General features: G+C 39.8%; 1 protein-coding gene across 6 annotated transcripts in view; it reads right to left on the reverse strand.

Annotated features, from left to right (window-relative positions):
* Positions 1-9,519, reverse strand: part of LOC122635042 (lachesin-like) — a 100,963-nt gene extending 91,444 nt beyond the window's left edge. Inside the window, exons 1-2 of one of the 6 annotated variants that reach the window (XM_043824776.1) lie at positions 9,445-9,519; positions 8,769-8,977 (exon numbers count right to left, since the gene is read on the reverse strand). The gene's annotated coding sequence lies outside the window, so the exon portion shown is untranslated. Of the gene's footprint in view, positions 1-4,610; positions 4,761-8,768; positions 9,129-9,403 lie in introns of those variants that run through there. The other 5 variants (XM_043824775.1, XM_043824777.1, XM_043824781.1 and 2 more) reach the window with 5 other exon arrangements.
* Positions 9,520-16,504: the final 6,985 nt, after the last annotated feature.

Consider the following 16,504-nt stretch of genomic DNA (forward strand, 5'->3'; position numbering starts at 1 on the left):
ATATATACACCAAATTTTCTACTATCTCGAATTTGTGAAAATTACGAAATAACGAAATGCTCTCTTATGTTTCTTCAACTCAGAAAGTAGGAAATAATCGTGAAACCGCAGGGGCAAATATAAAGGACATTACTGTTGAACTCTAGTGCATCGTACAATTGCGAGCAACTGTAACGCAAGACGATGAGAAAAATAACGAAAAGAGAAGAAAATAAAAGAAAAGAAAAGGGAAACAATGATGAGAGTAAAGAGATTCTCCGTGTTCTTTTTTATATTTTTTTTTCCTCCCTAGAAAATCTTTTCAATGAAGAGCCCAACAAACGAAAATACATAGTTCCGTTGGGGATCTTGGCGAACATGTCGGCTCGCTCGAAAATTATCAATGTAAATCGGACGCGCGAGTCGCTGCTAGAACACTCGATCGTTTTCCCTAAATTGTGGCTGCGAACAACGACACGAGGGAGCGAATGAAACGATCGATATAGGGTATCGGCCGTTTCCACGCGAATCCTATCGCCCATAATTTTCACCGCGATTGTTTTTACGAAAAGAAGCAGAATGGGTGGGGGAAACGAGATCGTGTTACAAAAAATAGAGAAAAAAAAAGAGAAATACACTTTCGGGGCAAAAGCTGAATATCCGTAACAGGCTATCCCACCCTCTACCGTTTTTTGAGAAAAATGACAAAAATAAAAAAAAATAAAAATAGAAATAAAAATAAAAAACCAAATCAAAATCATAATAAAACACTGACACGTGACAGAGGACATTCGTTATTTCGAGTGAGATAAAGAGAGAAAGAGAGAAAGATAGAGGGGGGGGAGCACCGAATTCGGTCATGAAATTGCATCGGTCATTACTGCCAACATTTCTAGCACGCACTATCGAAAGTTCAGCCACATTTCTTGCATCCCTTAGCTAGCTCCGATCGCGTGAGGTTATCGAACCGGTGAGCTTATCGCAAGAACTTTTACATGCTCGTCGATGAAATTCAAGCTTTTTCGTTGGGAACAGAGGCCAAAGTTCGAGCCGTTAAAGTCAAATAACCAGAACCGAAATGAGCTCGATATCGTGTACGCTGAGCTTTCGAAAGAAGTTCGAGTAGTCAGAGAAAGAGAGAGAAAGAGAAAGAAAGAGATATAGAGAGATAGAAAAGGAAAGAAGGAAAAAAAAGAAAAAAAAAAAAGAAAGACATTGAGAGCGCGAGAGAACGAGAGAGAGCGAGAGAGAGGGAGAGGGAGAGAAAGAGTCATTAGGGAGACTCGTCTCAAGCACAACAGTGTTCGGGAACAACGCTTGCACGCAGCAGGCTGCCAACGTAATGCGGTGACATGTGGCCCTAGCGAAAAAATTACGTAAATTAGTGTCAATTGCGGTGCGAGGAGAGGTACCATCGAGAACGACGACGAGAGAGACGACGACGCTGCCGACGAGGGTTGGCCAGCGAGAGAGGAAGGGATGTTCGGGGGTTGGAGGTTTGATGGTGAGGGATGACATGGGCGGACTGTGGGATCGCGGCCTTCGTTGGGAGCCCTCGGAGCAGGAGGATTGGAAAGGAGGGCTGAGGGGTGAGGTGTGAGGCTGGACGATGCCAGTGGTGGCGGATGCCAGTGGGACTGTGTGTGATTGATGAGGCAGTGATAGCGACGGGTCTGCACTCGACACCTCGCTACTGCCACCGAAACAATGCATATTCATCGGACGTATAAATAATGCCTGTTTAATACATAAATATACATTAACGCGCAGCTTCCGGCTAGCATGCTGCCACAGATCGTTGTCACAGAGATCTCTGCTGGGGTACTTACGTTACACGTACACAGGCTCTAACATCGTTAAACCGTCGAGTGGCTACTTCTTTCCTTTTGTTCCTTTCTTCTTCACTTTTCTTGATGAATAAAATGAAATAAATAATTAAATAAAAAAAATTTAAATAAAAGGAAGGAAAGAAGAAAAAATTAAAAGGAATTATAGAACTGGCTTTGCAATAGCCTCCTCGAAATTACGTAATGCGAGAAGAGAAAAAGAAAAATGTGGAAGAAAGAGAGAGAGAATCAAGATGGATACACGTTCTCGTTACTGTTTCTCTCTCTCTCTCTCTCTCTCTCTCTCTCTCTCTCTCTCTCTCTCTCTCTCTCTCTCTCTGTGTGTGTGTGTGTGTGTGTGTTTCGTTCTCTCGCATAGCCCGTTTCAATTAAATTCGCGGCCAGAAGAACAACAATTGCTTGGCACTTTGTTCTTCGCCCATCGTAACTTTTTCTTTTTTTTTTCTCATCGCGAAAACTTTCGCGGACTGTTTTAATTAGACTTGTTCCATCGCTACTTTCTTCCTTCGAAGTTTTCTTTCTATCCGGATTCAAGCGTGTCGCTCGATGGCTAGTAGAACGAACCAAGGAGAATCGATGTTTCCTCGTTACGAACGAGAACTAGCAGTCGATCCTTGGAAAATCGAAAAATTCATAGCCTTATATTTCTCTCTCTCTCTCTCTCTCCCTCCCTCACTCTTTCTCTTTCTTCTAATTTCTTTTTAACGTAAATCATTTTATCTAAGTGAAAAAATGATTTCTACATACCTACAAGTCTAATATAATCACATAAATAAATTACACATAAGGATATAAAAATTGTCAATTTGTAAAATAGATCGATTGGGACATGAATCGAGAGGAAACGACTCGGCAAGGACCGCATATGTAGGAGGAAAAAGAGATCGAACGTCGAAAGGATCAGAAACGATGCTGGGATCAAAACGGACGATATTGCAAGCGGGTTATCCTAGTGTCCAGGAGCTGTGAGAGCTCCGGGGCCAATTCGACGAGATAGACAAAGGAGGAAAAGGTGGTACCATGGAGAGGAAGAGGAAGAGGAAGAGGGAGAGAGAGAGAGAGAGAGAGAGAGAGAGAGAGAGAGAGAGAGAGAGAGAGAGAGAGAGAGAAGATAGAAAAAGGAAGAGAAGGATAAAATAGGAAGAGAGAAAGGAGAGAGAGAGAGAGAGAGAAAGAGAGAAAAGTACCATAGAGTGGTGGTAGTAGAGGTACGCTAGGGGGTGAAAGGAGAAAGGGAGAAGTGGAGAATTCTCGTAAAACAAGCTTTCCCGCATGACGCTTTTCGAACGTACTCGACGCGGATTTCGATGCAGAAAAGTGCGCTCGATGGCCCCGAAAGCGGCTACTGCAGCGGCAACATCCTCTGGAGCAGCCTTTGCGGTATTTCACGCTCACATGCAACACGGCACACGGACACCGATCACCTGGAAAATTCAAGCTGGTCGATCTAGCGAACCTACCGGAAGTGTCACACGAAGAATGACATTGTGTGCTACGCGTATAGGTATCTATCTATCTATCTATCTATCTATCGTGTATGTGTGCATGTATTCAACGCGTGTAGATGTGTATAAAGGGTAGAAGATAGAAGGATAAGGGTCGAAGGGTTGTCTTCGATCGTAGTTGGTGACCCTGAGAAGATGACCTCGACGATGACCCGTAGAAAAGTTATGAAGGGAAACATCTGGCACTCATAAGCAAAGTATTGCTTCGAGCACGTGGACTTTTTGCAATTATAGAGACGTTCCTTCCACAGAACGAACGTTTTAGCTGAACGGGGTCGCTCAGCAGCTACCACCACTACTACTACTATAGTGCGAAGTATAGCACCGGCAGCGATCAGACGATGTCTTTTCTTTTCCTACTACGAAACGGCCACTTCGCCTCGTTATTTCGACTACGTACGTTTCTCTTTCTTTCTTTCTTTCTTTCTTTCTTTCCTTCCTTCCTTCCTTCTGTTTCTTTCTTCCACGATAGCAATATTCTGCACACAGGCAGCAGCACACAGCGCGTGGATCTTTTCTCTTCGAACCAAGGAGAAAAAAGTACTTGCGAAAAATTGCAGCAATACGAAATTGAAGGAAAAATTGACACGCGAGAATGGCTAAGAAAGGAGAATGAGGAAACGTTTCCTTTTTTTTTCTATACCAAGCTTTCGTCTGTGAAACTGGTACCTAAATTACGAAAAGGAAAAGATAAACTAGAGTATACCCATACACACACACACACATATATATATATATACACACACGATCTCTACGAAATTGATAAAAACGAGAAAAAATATCAGAGAATGCTTTATATAACTTCCAATTTCAAATGGTATGTATAGCGAAATTTCAAGAATAGAAATTTTTGATGAAAAATTAATTGTTGATATATAAAATCTAGAACGCGTAAGATAATCAATTTGTTCGAGAGAAGAGCTTCGAAGTACAGCGTGTGTTAACTATTCGCTGACCAATTAGGCTTTGCGTGCGACGATGGCTACACGGCTAAAGGAAGTACATCTAACAACGTTTCTCTCTCCCTCTCCCTCTCCCTCTCCCTCTCTCTCACTCTTTCTCTCTTTCTCTCTCTCTCTCTCTCTCTCTCTCTCTCTCGATCTTGCACGTGGTAACAGGTGTAACGTGTCAGATAGCGAAGAAGAAACATGCCGACGCCATGACGTGCGGAATTACGAGAAGATCGCGTGCAAACGGGACGATGAAACAGCCGCAAATCGCAGCCATTACATTATGCGGCTACCTCTCCCTACATACATATCCACTCCCTTTTCCCTACCCTTGTTCTCTTCTTCTTCTTCTTCTTCTTCTTCTTCTCCTTGAAAAGCACTCGCTACTTGCGCGCAATTCCAACGATTTGCTCGGAAGAACACTCGTGCCACGTGCACTCCGAAAGAGGGATATCGATCATTGAAGAAAAGCGTGCCTCCTGAAATCGAGAAGCGAATTAATTCCTTCGCTAACTGATTCTATCCATCGAGCGATGAAGCAACACACTCATTTGACGTTTGAATTAATTCCAAGCTTTGGAGATATTCTAATCGTTCCTCCAAGAATTTCCAAGTTTGATTAAAGTAATAATTTAGATATCCAGTATGTATGAAAAAAAAAAAATAAATAAATAAATAAATAAACAGAATAAAAAAAAAATAAAATATAGGATGGAAGTAAATATCCTAGTCGTATCATTACTTATTAAGAGAATTTCTAATTATGATTATAAGATGATAATCGTGTATGATAATTATGTATGAAAGAAAAAATTATATCGTGGGACGTATGAAAGAAAATAATGAATTACATAAAATATGTCTCTATATAATGAAAATATTGTATGTAACAATAGATCGTGCACAATGATCGTACAGGTACATAGAAAAGTCATCAGCAGTGAATCAACTAATCACAATCACTGTCAATGTCATTAGGGTGTTGAGAGTAAGTAGCACGTGGCATAAAGACATTAGAGCATATAGATGTATCCATGCAATATCAATCTATATTAGGCTCTTCGCTTCACAAGCGATCCATCTACATCAAACTAGCTACGTCTCTTTCTCTCTCTTTTTTATCGAATTCTCTCAGCAATTCCCACGTATTCAACGAGCTGATCGTTTCGTTTCACTCATGTTTTGTTACTTAGAATAAGTGAAATGAAACAAACAAATTAAAATCATAATTTCCAAGAATTTTTATTTTTGAAATAAAATTCGATCACCTATGTCACTTTTTTAAATAATTCCAGTTTGAAAAAATAATTCTAATTTCCATTTTCAATATCATATGAAGATTTATAGTTGCTTTCTTTCTGAATTAAAAATCAGCTAAAATTTTAGTCCAAAATAACTTTTTATTTAACAGAGGGAGAGGGAGAGGGAGGGAGGGGGGGAGAGAGAGAGAAGATAAATTTTATCAATTGATTTTCATTAAGTAATTTTTTTCTATTGCCAACCTGTGCCATCAACTTAATTAATACGACGTAGAAAATTAAATATATAAAAGAGAAAATCAAATCGAAATTTCGTTAGAATCGGGGAAAGTGGGAGGAAGCATAGAGCGCGAGACGAACGTTAACGACTTCTCGCAGAGGAAAATAAATTTCCAATAACGCATTGCGACCGTTCTACTATGAGATAAACTGAAGTAAAAATAGAAAACTGTAGAGCCAGTAGCGTGTTTGTGTAGCAAGATGTAAATAATCGTTTACTATATATTAGTACATATACTATGCACGTACATAGAAGAGAAACGAGAACGAGTCACTGACTTTTCTCGCTAGCTTGTTATTTTAACCTAAACGGTATAGAACTACGTTATGCGAATAAATCTTGCATAAATTTAACGAACGATTTGATTGAAAAAAAGGAAATAAAAAGGAAAGGAATTTAAAAAAAAAAAAAACGTGTTATTTGTATCTTATTGTTAGATCGAATCGTTAGGTAAACAAGTCAGAATAAAATATTTCCTTTCGAGCGTATTCCTTTTTCAAGAAATATTTCTAATTTTTCTTCCTGGGGAGACGCACACACAACCATATTGCATGACGTGCGGAACCGAAATTCAACGTCGTATGTGTCCACGTCTGACGACAGAGACGTACGTAGAAGCTCCGTCACGTCCGGTGATCGTCGACGTTACTCCCAACGCGTTAAGTGAATTTTCGATGTATCTCAACGTCCCTCTCTCCCTCTCCCTCCCTCCCTCCCTCTCTCTCTCTCTCTCTCCTCCTTCTCTCTCTGTCTATCTGTCTCTTTAAATCTACTATAAAATCTAAAACTTCGAAAAATCTACGAGATAAGGAAAAACGCGAAAATAAAAAATAAACTATGTCGCGCATAAAAATTTTATCAGTTTAAGTACACGTCTAGTGAAACTCGAAACGAACTCCCCTTCTAATTTCAACCCTTTCCAAGTTAAAGTGTCGATAAAACGGTGAACTTAGAAAATTGCATTTCTCTCAACGGGCCGATTGAAGGACACCGCAAGGTGCTACGATGGCCGGGAAAATCGTGTCAATCCTAATATAATGGGAGAAAAGAGAACAGAGAGTCCAAATGGCCTGGAATTTATTGTCAGGACTTCTTCTAATGGATTATAAAAAGAAAAAACAAGGAAAAAGAAAAAAAAAGGAAAAAGAAAAAAATAGAAAGAAAGAGAGAAAGAGAAAGAGAGCAAGGAGGAGCTCTTATCACCTTTAGTCTCCTGAATAGATTCTTTTCTATTATTTCTACTATCTTCGCATTTCGTGATGCAACGATGTATTCCACGATGGTTGCTTGAAAAACCATAAAAAGAAATAAACAAGAGATTAAGTGAAATCAGGAATGTAAAGTGGATGGTAGTTTAAAACGATTCTCTCTCTTTCTCTCTCTCTCTCTCTCTCTCTCTCATTCTCTCTCTCTATCTTTATCTATCTTTCTCTTTCTTTCTCTCTTTTTTCTTTCTACACTTTCTTTTGTCCGTACAATAGTCGCATTCTGCTACCTTTCCTCCTTGATAAAACTACACAACCAACCACTACTGGAAAACCCAGCCCTAGAAGCCTTTTTCTTCTTCCTTCTTTACCTTCTTCTCGTTCTTCTTCTCTTTTCTCTTTCTCTTTCTCTTTTTCGCTCTCTCCCTCTCTCTCTTTTTCTTTTTGCCTCTCTCTTTATATATATATATATATATATATATATATATATATACACATACATATAAAATACTATACGAGAGCAAGAGTACATGACTTCTTTCTACTTCATATACGAACGTACACTCGTAAATACTCTCTGAATTCGGTAGTTACGTGTTTCACGTGTATAGAAAGTTATGCACCGTCGAGAACGTGCGGCATAGCTGAATAATACTAAGACTCGAGAATTTTTTTCTCCTCCTCGAGAGAAAAGAAGACGAAAATGTAAATACTATCGATTTAAAAAAAAAATAATAATAATAATAATAATAATAATAATAATAATAATAATAATAATAATAATAACAATAAAAGAAATGCACGTCAAAATTCGTTCAACGTTTTAATGATAAATCATGAAAGAGTCAAGAGAGTCGAGTTTTATCTAAAATTAAAACACGAAAAAATTTATAATTACTTAGAAAATATGTAAGAAAATATGAGAATGCACTATTAGAAAGAGAGGAGGAGAGGAAAAGACAGAGGTAGAGGAAGAGAAAGAGGAAGAGAGGAAGGGAAAGAGAGAAAGAGAAAGAGAGAGAGAGAAGTTTGAGAAGAGTTTTTTAACATGTTGATAACATGTCACACCACTCCAAGAGAGTATTTGTCATGCTAAAGATATATCCAGGAAACGGCGAGACGTAGTTTCAAAATGCCATTAGACGTTTTTGCAAGTAATAAAGTTTCCACGCGGTGCAACGCTAATGAGGGTCCAAAGCAGAGGGAAAACGTAAGTTCTGCGGTCTTCCATGCATATACATGTGTGTACAGCCGGGAATAATCGTATTTTGCATCTTACTCATGTCCTATCTCTCTATTTCTCTTTTCCTCTTTCACTTTCCCTCTTTCTCTTTCTCTCTCTTTCTCTCCCCTCTCTCTCTCTCTATCTATCTCTATCTATTTATCTCTCTCTCTCTCTCTCCCTTTCCCACTCATTTTCAATCTTCTTCCTCTATCTCCTTTGCATTGAATCGATGAAAAGACGTGAAAAGATGATTCGTAAGCTGATTTTATGAGCTTCCCATGAAAACTTAATTATAACGCTCGTAAATGAATGAAAGGACGACGAAATTCCACTTGTCGTGCCCGGCCAGACAGAAATTAAATCTCAACGGTGTGAAGTAAGAGATAAAGCAGCAAAGAAAATATATAGAACAGAATAGAATCTCTTTTGTCCTGGACAATCGGTTTTCCTCGTTGATTTTATCACAATGAAAAACGCGAATATGTATTAATTAAAATGTTCTTGATAAAGATGTTTACCTCGCTCAGACGTCTATTATATCCAGCAAAATCCTTACATCCGACACAGCCAAAGTACCAAGGTGGTGATCCTTTGAAATACGTTAGGTCCTGCTGATACATTCGACACGCTTCAACATAACCGTAGGGGTCAATCTTGTAACAGCACCGCACAAAACACACGCGGAGGAGATCGATCGGAAGCTTCACGTTGGAGAACACACCTCTAACTGAATGCAAACAAAATAAAGTAAATACTGTTACAAAGAAAACGGATAAGAGTCAACAACCGGTCCGGGTCATCGGTATTTTTTATAGTCTTTATCGAACGAACGACTAAAATATATATGTATATATATACATGTATGTGTATGTGTGTATATATATATATATATGTGCAGATACAAATAAAAATATGTCACGCTCCTCAAACGTATATCGCGTCTTAAAAGTTTATCGAAATCTCTTCGATTTAATTTAGATCGATTCGAGAGAATCAAGATCGATCGCGATTGATCGATCTATCGATCGACGAGTATCAAAAATCTCTGGATTTTTCCACGAAGCATCTCAGATAAGAATACTCGATGAATAAGCTTTTCTTTTTAGTCGGGATAGTGATTTAAAAAAAAAAGGATTAAACAAGAGCGTGTCACGTGGAGAAGATTCGTCGAGTTGAACGAAGAAAAGAACGGACGTGTGTCAACGTTCGCGTGATAACGGTTCGGCGATCCGTCGAGAACTGCGTTCTTCAGGTCTCCCCACCAAAAGCCTTGGGGGCAGGACGCAAGCCGGCGTCGGTCTGGCATCACGACGCGCGACGTCGCTCCGCCTCCACGTGCGAGCCACCCTCGCACGTTCCCACCCCTCAACACTTGGACGATTCTTTAAACGGAATGGAACGGAACGTCGCTACCAACATCGACGTCTTGTCTTTTCTACCTCCGTCTTTCTCGAGTCACTGCCAGAAGATCCTTCGAAACAATGCAGGTCGATGCTTAAATGCTAACGTAACGGGAACAAAACGTATTACAAAATGAAAATGTCCTTTATAAATTTAACTTTTCATAAATACTGCGAGGAATAAATAATGTCGTGGTGGAAAAAAAAAAGAAAGAAAGAAAAAAGAAACCGAGTGTAGGAAGTGCAAGAAGTTGATTAGTACAGTAGCTAGAAGTTTAATTAATTTTTCCCGGATACTAAAAGCGATCTGACTTTAACAGTCGGAGAATGATAATAAAAATTCTAAGAAACTTCTGGCCAACTTTTTGTCAGTGTTGAAAATGCCAGAAAAAAAAAAGAAAAGAATAAAAAGAAAGAGAGAAAAGAACGGAGAAAGACAACACAAAGATAAGAATTATTATGCGACGCTTCGAGAATGAGAGTGTCTCGATCGTTTTGTCCAATAAAAAAGAATAAATAAAGAGGGTGGTGGAATGGTATCCCCATTTCGACCACACCCAGATCATTTGCATCTTATTCCACCGTTTATATCGGTTTAATTAACGAAGTGGAACGTTCCCCGTTCTGCTGATTTCACACGTACATTTTACTACTAGCTTTTATCTCTCTCTCTCTCTCTTTCTCTCTCTCCCCCTCTCTCTCTCTCTCCTATTCCTCTATCTCCTTCTCCTCCTATCGAGGCACGTTAAACGTCGGAAAAACTTGTGGCCTTCTTCCATGACGTCTCTATGAAGCCTTTAACCTTATCTAAAATCTTTAATAAAGAACGATGTAAGACGAGCAAGACGATCGCGAGAAACGGACACGCGACTCTTACATAAGCTGTCGTCTCACTAAAAGCGAGTTTCATGAAATTACTTCTATACAGGGTGTTCCTAAAAGTATATCGACATTGATATCGACGATATAGACTAAACATAATATATATTATAAATACAAGTATTATTATAACGATCGGATGTAAACGACCACATACATTTTGAATGATAATAAGAATATTTCTAAATAATACATTCAGAAAAGATTGCATAAAACTTGTGAAAGAACTTTTAAAGAGTTTAATCACGTACATAATGTAACGTCTTGTACATACATACATACACACACACATATATATATATGTACATACCTATGTAGATCGGTCCTCGACGACCTTGAAATAATCGGATGAGAATCAGAGTTCTCGGTGGGAACATTATCGGTTCCGTCGCTGTCAACGGGAATTAGATTTTAAAGTGTTTTTAGGGGATGAAGGGAGGAAGGGAAGAGTTGGCAAGACTTTAGAAGCGAGAAGCGGAGACTCAAAAAATGTCGATCCTCTGATAACCGAGACGGCAAGGGAGGGATTGAACGACGGATAATATTTGAGTTGTCGAAGGCCATCAAGTTGGAGAACAGGTAGTAAGGGAGGAACGATCGGACGAGACGAGGATGAAGGTCGTAGGTTAAGTAAGTGGTTAAGAGGATGGCGCTCCTAGGTAATGGAATAAAAACACTCGACACCTCCGTGTCGGCGCTTTGACTTTTTCTCTTTTTCGTGAAAATGCCAACGCCAAGTCCGAAGTTTCGTTGGAAAACATTCCCTTTTTTTTTTCTTATTCTTTTTCTCAGATACCGAACAACCTTAACGACATTGTTGGTTTTTCTTTCTTTCTTTTTTTTCCCCTTTTTATTTTTTTTTTTCTTTCGTCAAGTAAAATAATTGAAATGAGCGCTCGTAAAATTTTTCTCCTACGCTTGAAAAATAAATAAATAAAAAGATAAAAAATAAGACATAAATAAAAAAACGAACGGTCTTTGATTATCATGGATTATGCTTTATGTAGAGGAGAGTATGGGGTACGTGGTGAATAAAGGATCGATCAGTAGGTGATAAGGGCCATCCACGCCCTTCCACTCACCCAGCTTGATATACACTTTTTGATGCATACGCTCGTGCCCTCGTGTTTATGTTAATGTAATTTTGTGCTCCGACGGTGGGGCGCCGGAGCACTGAAATAACGACTAACGCCATGCAGATAAATCGTTTCTGCATACGCATGTGATATGCATGTTTTAGCGAGGAGAGGGAGAGGGAGAGGGAGATGGAGAGGGAGAGCGAGAGAGAGCGAGAGAGAGAGAGAGAGAGAGAGAGAGAGAGAGAGAGAACTGGGTGAACTGAAACGAGACGAATCAGCAAAGTACCGCAAGGACACCACCGTAGCAATTTGATCGCTTTCTCGTCCTTAAATAATATCTGCGCAAGATACGAAACAGGAGCAACGTGTATCTACGAGACCAAGCTTTGCATGTATTTAACGTCCGTTCGTTTCTCTAAAGAAGATAGTTTATCTAAACGTAATAGGATAACGTATTACGCAGGCAGACATATGCGAGAGAATACGTATACCCAAAAGGATTAAAGGTTATACCAGAGACGAACGTACACAGCGAACGTAGAAATGCATAAAAACTTTTACAAAGGCATTACCCGGAGTACGCCGCAAACTCAACGCTTGTCCCGGCTCGTCCTTTTTATTTATCTCTCTAACTTTATTTCCGCGCGTTTGCCTACAGCGGGAACGACGCGACACTGTGTTTTTTATCCGTTTGTCAAACGTATCGAATACAATTTTTCTTAACTCGAGCAACAAACGTGTGACTATTATTATCCCGAACTCTTCTAACTCTACGGTGATAATTATTTCATTCTTTTTCTTTTTTCCCTTTTTGTTGTTGTTCATATAAAATTTATCGAAGCGTTCGATCATAAGTGAAAGAAAATTCATCGAAACACTTTGGCTAAATAATTCGATCGATAAATCAAACAACGAAAAGGTCATAGATCCGACTGTATAGGACCGGTACACACTGGTCAAAGGCTCTTGTCCTTTTGTTTTTCTCCGTAACGCAGGTTTTGAAAACAGGGCTTTTGCTGATTGGCACTGACCGGCGCGTTCTCTCGGGTCACCGTGAAAAGTTAAGCCGGCTAATGGAAATTTGTTCCCCATACCGAACATACGTCGAGCCGTATGACATATCACCTCTATCCTCCTCCTCTTTCTCCTCCTCTCCCTCTTTTCTCGTTACACACACATAGAAACACACAGAGAGACACATACACGCGCATCATTCTTTTCTTTCTCGCTCTCGTTGGCTGAACATTCCGCGGGAACATTCCAAATTTTTTCATCAGCACCTACACGCATACAGGTCGCATCAACACTACTCAAGCTCATGTATATATGCATTTCGATTACGGAGGAATATTCGGCAAAATAGGAGCGAGGATAACACGGTGGTAGGTAGTACGAGAAAGAACCAACGAAAGTCCTTCTCGAGCAAATGTGTCCGTTGCAATTCACCGAGCCCGATTAGATACTTTTCGGGACTAACGTGCGATCCGATCTCACCCATTTCTTTCTTTCTTTCTTTCTGTCTCCTTCTCCTTCTTTCTTTCGTTCTTCCATTCTTTTTTCCATTCGCCTCAAGACGTTTATACAAGCAAGATGAATATTTTGTTAGATACTCTTCGAGGGAGTATAAACGATCCTCTTGCTTGTCGAAATTGAAGATAATAAAAAGAGATAGTCGAAACCAGTTGTAGCTTCGGTCATGTTGCAGTACATATCATTCGTACGAACGATCGAACGTTCGATATTAATTATTTAAAAACAACAGCAACGAAATAAAAAAATATCCAAAGACTTTCTCTCACAGAGTATCGTAAAACAGAAAACTCGAAATTTTCGATAGGCAGTTTCGTCCGATACCTTCGAAACGATGGAATAGAAAAAAGATTCCTTTTCACTGACACACCGAAAGATATCGACGTTATAAAAAGCGTTTATAAAGCGCAAACATTTAACGAAGAATTCAACGGTCCATTTCGAGCCGCTTCCGAACGATAGATAGATACCCATCGATATGCATTCGTGATGACAGACCCGATGCATATACATACGTGAATGGTGAAATATTGATGAACGTATGCATATGCCGAGAGGCCGACTTCTTTCTCCTCGCCACGTTGCTATCTATCTCTCTTTCTCTCGTTCTCTGTGTGTTTCTATCGTGCGTTTCTCTTTCATCGCTATCACCGACAATCAATCCGCCGTGATCGAGTGCGTTCCCGTTAAATGCGTCCTATGCAAATGCTACTCGAGGGCATGATTTACAAGCTAATCTACCGGATATACACACACGATGCAACAAGTATCGAACTTTATTGAATCTTGCATGAATAATTTGTAATGTGGCGTACGGGTCTACGCTGTATGAATACGAAATATCAAAAGATGTCGACAGAGGATCCTTCTCTCTCTCTCTCTCTCTCTCTCTCTCTCTCTCTCTCTCTCTCTCTCTCTCTCTCTCTCTCTCTCTCTCTCTCTCTCTCTCTCTCTCTCTCTCTCTCTCTGTCTCTTGCTCGCTCTCTCATGCATATATTGCAAATATATCCTATATGTATAACTTTATAGACATTCTTCAACGATTTATCGTGAATTTTAATAAGAAGCATACTTATACGATATAAATTTATTTTTATAGTCATTCCATATGCAATTATTGTTCAAAATAAAACTTATTGTAGTCAATTGTTCGCGAAAGCCAAGAGACGAGTTCGTAGCGCAGAGAAGAAAACAAATACCTTCCTTTCGTGAAATAAGAGAAAGGATAGCTCGCTCGTGAAATAATAGGAAACGTAAACATTTAAAGATAGCTACGTGTACATGTACGATATACATGCATACACACGTAGAGATGCGTGTACGCGCGTCAGTGGCATTCTAGGGAGTCGAGAGTGTGCGAGAAAGAGAAGGGTCACACAGCGTCACAGAAGAGAAGCCGACACGTCCTGGAGCAAGATTGTATATGTGTCCTGTACGTGAGCGAACCAATATTGGCTGCCAAGTGAGGGATGCGGCACACGCTATGCGTTCAACTTGAGCTCGAAAACTCTGCGAGAGGAGAATCATCTCTCCCTCTCTCTCTCTCTCTCCCTCTCACCTTCTTCTCCTCTTCTTTTCTTTTCTTTTCTTTTCTCTTCTCTTCTCTTCTCTTCTAGTCTTTTCACCGAAAAGTTCACCGCAAGAAAGCGTCCAGGCTGTTTCCATGGCTCACGTTGTCCGATAATGGGCTTCACCATGTAGGTGCCACGATTCTGAGAAAAATGCTTTTCTGCCGTTTACCGAATGAAATGACTCGAACCACGCAAACGTGTCACCCATGTTCTATTCTCTCTCTCCCTTTTTTTTTTCTTGTTTTATAGCGGTGTTCCTTCTTAACTATAGACACCCAGGAAAGTTGATCGATCGTACGTACGTGTCGACATTGTCGGTACTAATAAAGTACGATTGGATAAGATAGAAATATATATCGACAGTTGTCATAGGGTCGAAATTATATATCATAAATCGACTTTGATATCAAAGCTCTCTCGCACGCATTCGACGAAGTTTTACGAACACCATGAAATCTTTATTCTCCGAGGAGTCTTTCCGATCGTCTTGGGTACAGTATCGTTTGTCTGACTTCTTAGAGTTTATGTTATGGTATAAAAGAAGGTATACTATTTTGAGACATCGTAACGTTTTCGAAATTTACGTTAAATCATTGTTTAATAAAACGATACCGTAAATGGTCGTCGCATACCAAAGTTTTTGATGAATTATTAGGTAGATACGTATTACTGAAAAAACTTGGTCAACGTTCTTATGACTTTTTTAACAAGCGCTTATGTTGGACATAGAGATAGATGTATAGAATATTCATCATCGGATATTCATATGTGATAAAGAAATTCGATACTCACACATATGTAGATACATATATTTCTAGGAATATCCATCGAACATCTAGTATCGTAAGAATATTCTTAGGTTTCCTTCCTCGTCTCTCATCCTTCATCCTTCATCCTTCATCTTTCCTCTCTGCTCCGGTTTCTTCGCGGTAGCAGCAGCAGCAGCAGCAGCATGATCTCGAATAATATGCCGCTTACATTTTTCACCTAACCAGGCAGCCAGCCAGTCAGCCAGTCAGTTAGCCAGTCAGCCAACCAGCCAACCAGCCACTCGGGCACATATGTATCTACAGATCACATTTTCACTGGGTTACGATCGATGCTCGATCACAAAAAAATTCACTCGCGAGTCTTCTCTCTGGATGTTATCGGATATAACGAAACTGTATACTTACAGAACTTGATACCACAGAGAGCCGTCGAAACGACGGTGTAACCCTTTTAACTCCGAACTACGCGAAGAATTATGACGATCGGGAAAGGTAAATGTTTGGACGTCGCTTAAATAACATTGGCCGATCCAATTAAGTTTACCCTCAGCGCGCGAAGAAACTCCCATCCGATCGAATAAATTTCAACGGGAAATACACGATACCGGAGCAACGCTCATGGTTTATCTTCGCGATTATGCCACTCGTCCTCTTTCGTACTTTCGTTATTTATATTTTATCTAGCGAACGAACGAACGAACGATCGAACGAACGAACGAACGAACGAACGAAAGACCGATCGAAACTCACTCACTCCCTTTCTCTCTTTTTCTCTCTCTCTCTCTCTCTCTCTCTTTCTCGCTCTTCCGTTCGTTCATTCGAACTCGTCCACGTTTTAACCTTTATCGACGACATCAAATTCAACGAATTTCTTTTTCCTTCCTTTATCAAAACTCCCTCGTCGATTCTTTCCGGTTGTAAATCAGCGTTCGCGGAGGAAAAAAATCAGAGAAACATTTCTCTCGACGGCATGTACCTACGTTCGGTAATGATCCTAACTGTTCTCAAAGGAGTCGATAGGAGAA

The sequence above is a fragment of the Vespula pensylvanica genome, chromosome 17 (genome assembly GCF_014466175.1).
Source record: "Vespula pensylvanica isolate Volc-1 chromosome 17, ASM1446617v1, whole genome shotgun sequence".
NCBI classification, from domain to species: domain Eukaryota; kingdom Metazoa; phylum Arthropoda; class Insecta; order Hymenoptera; family Vespidae; genus Vespula; species Vespula pensylvanica.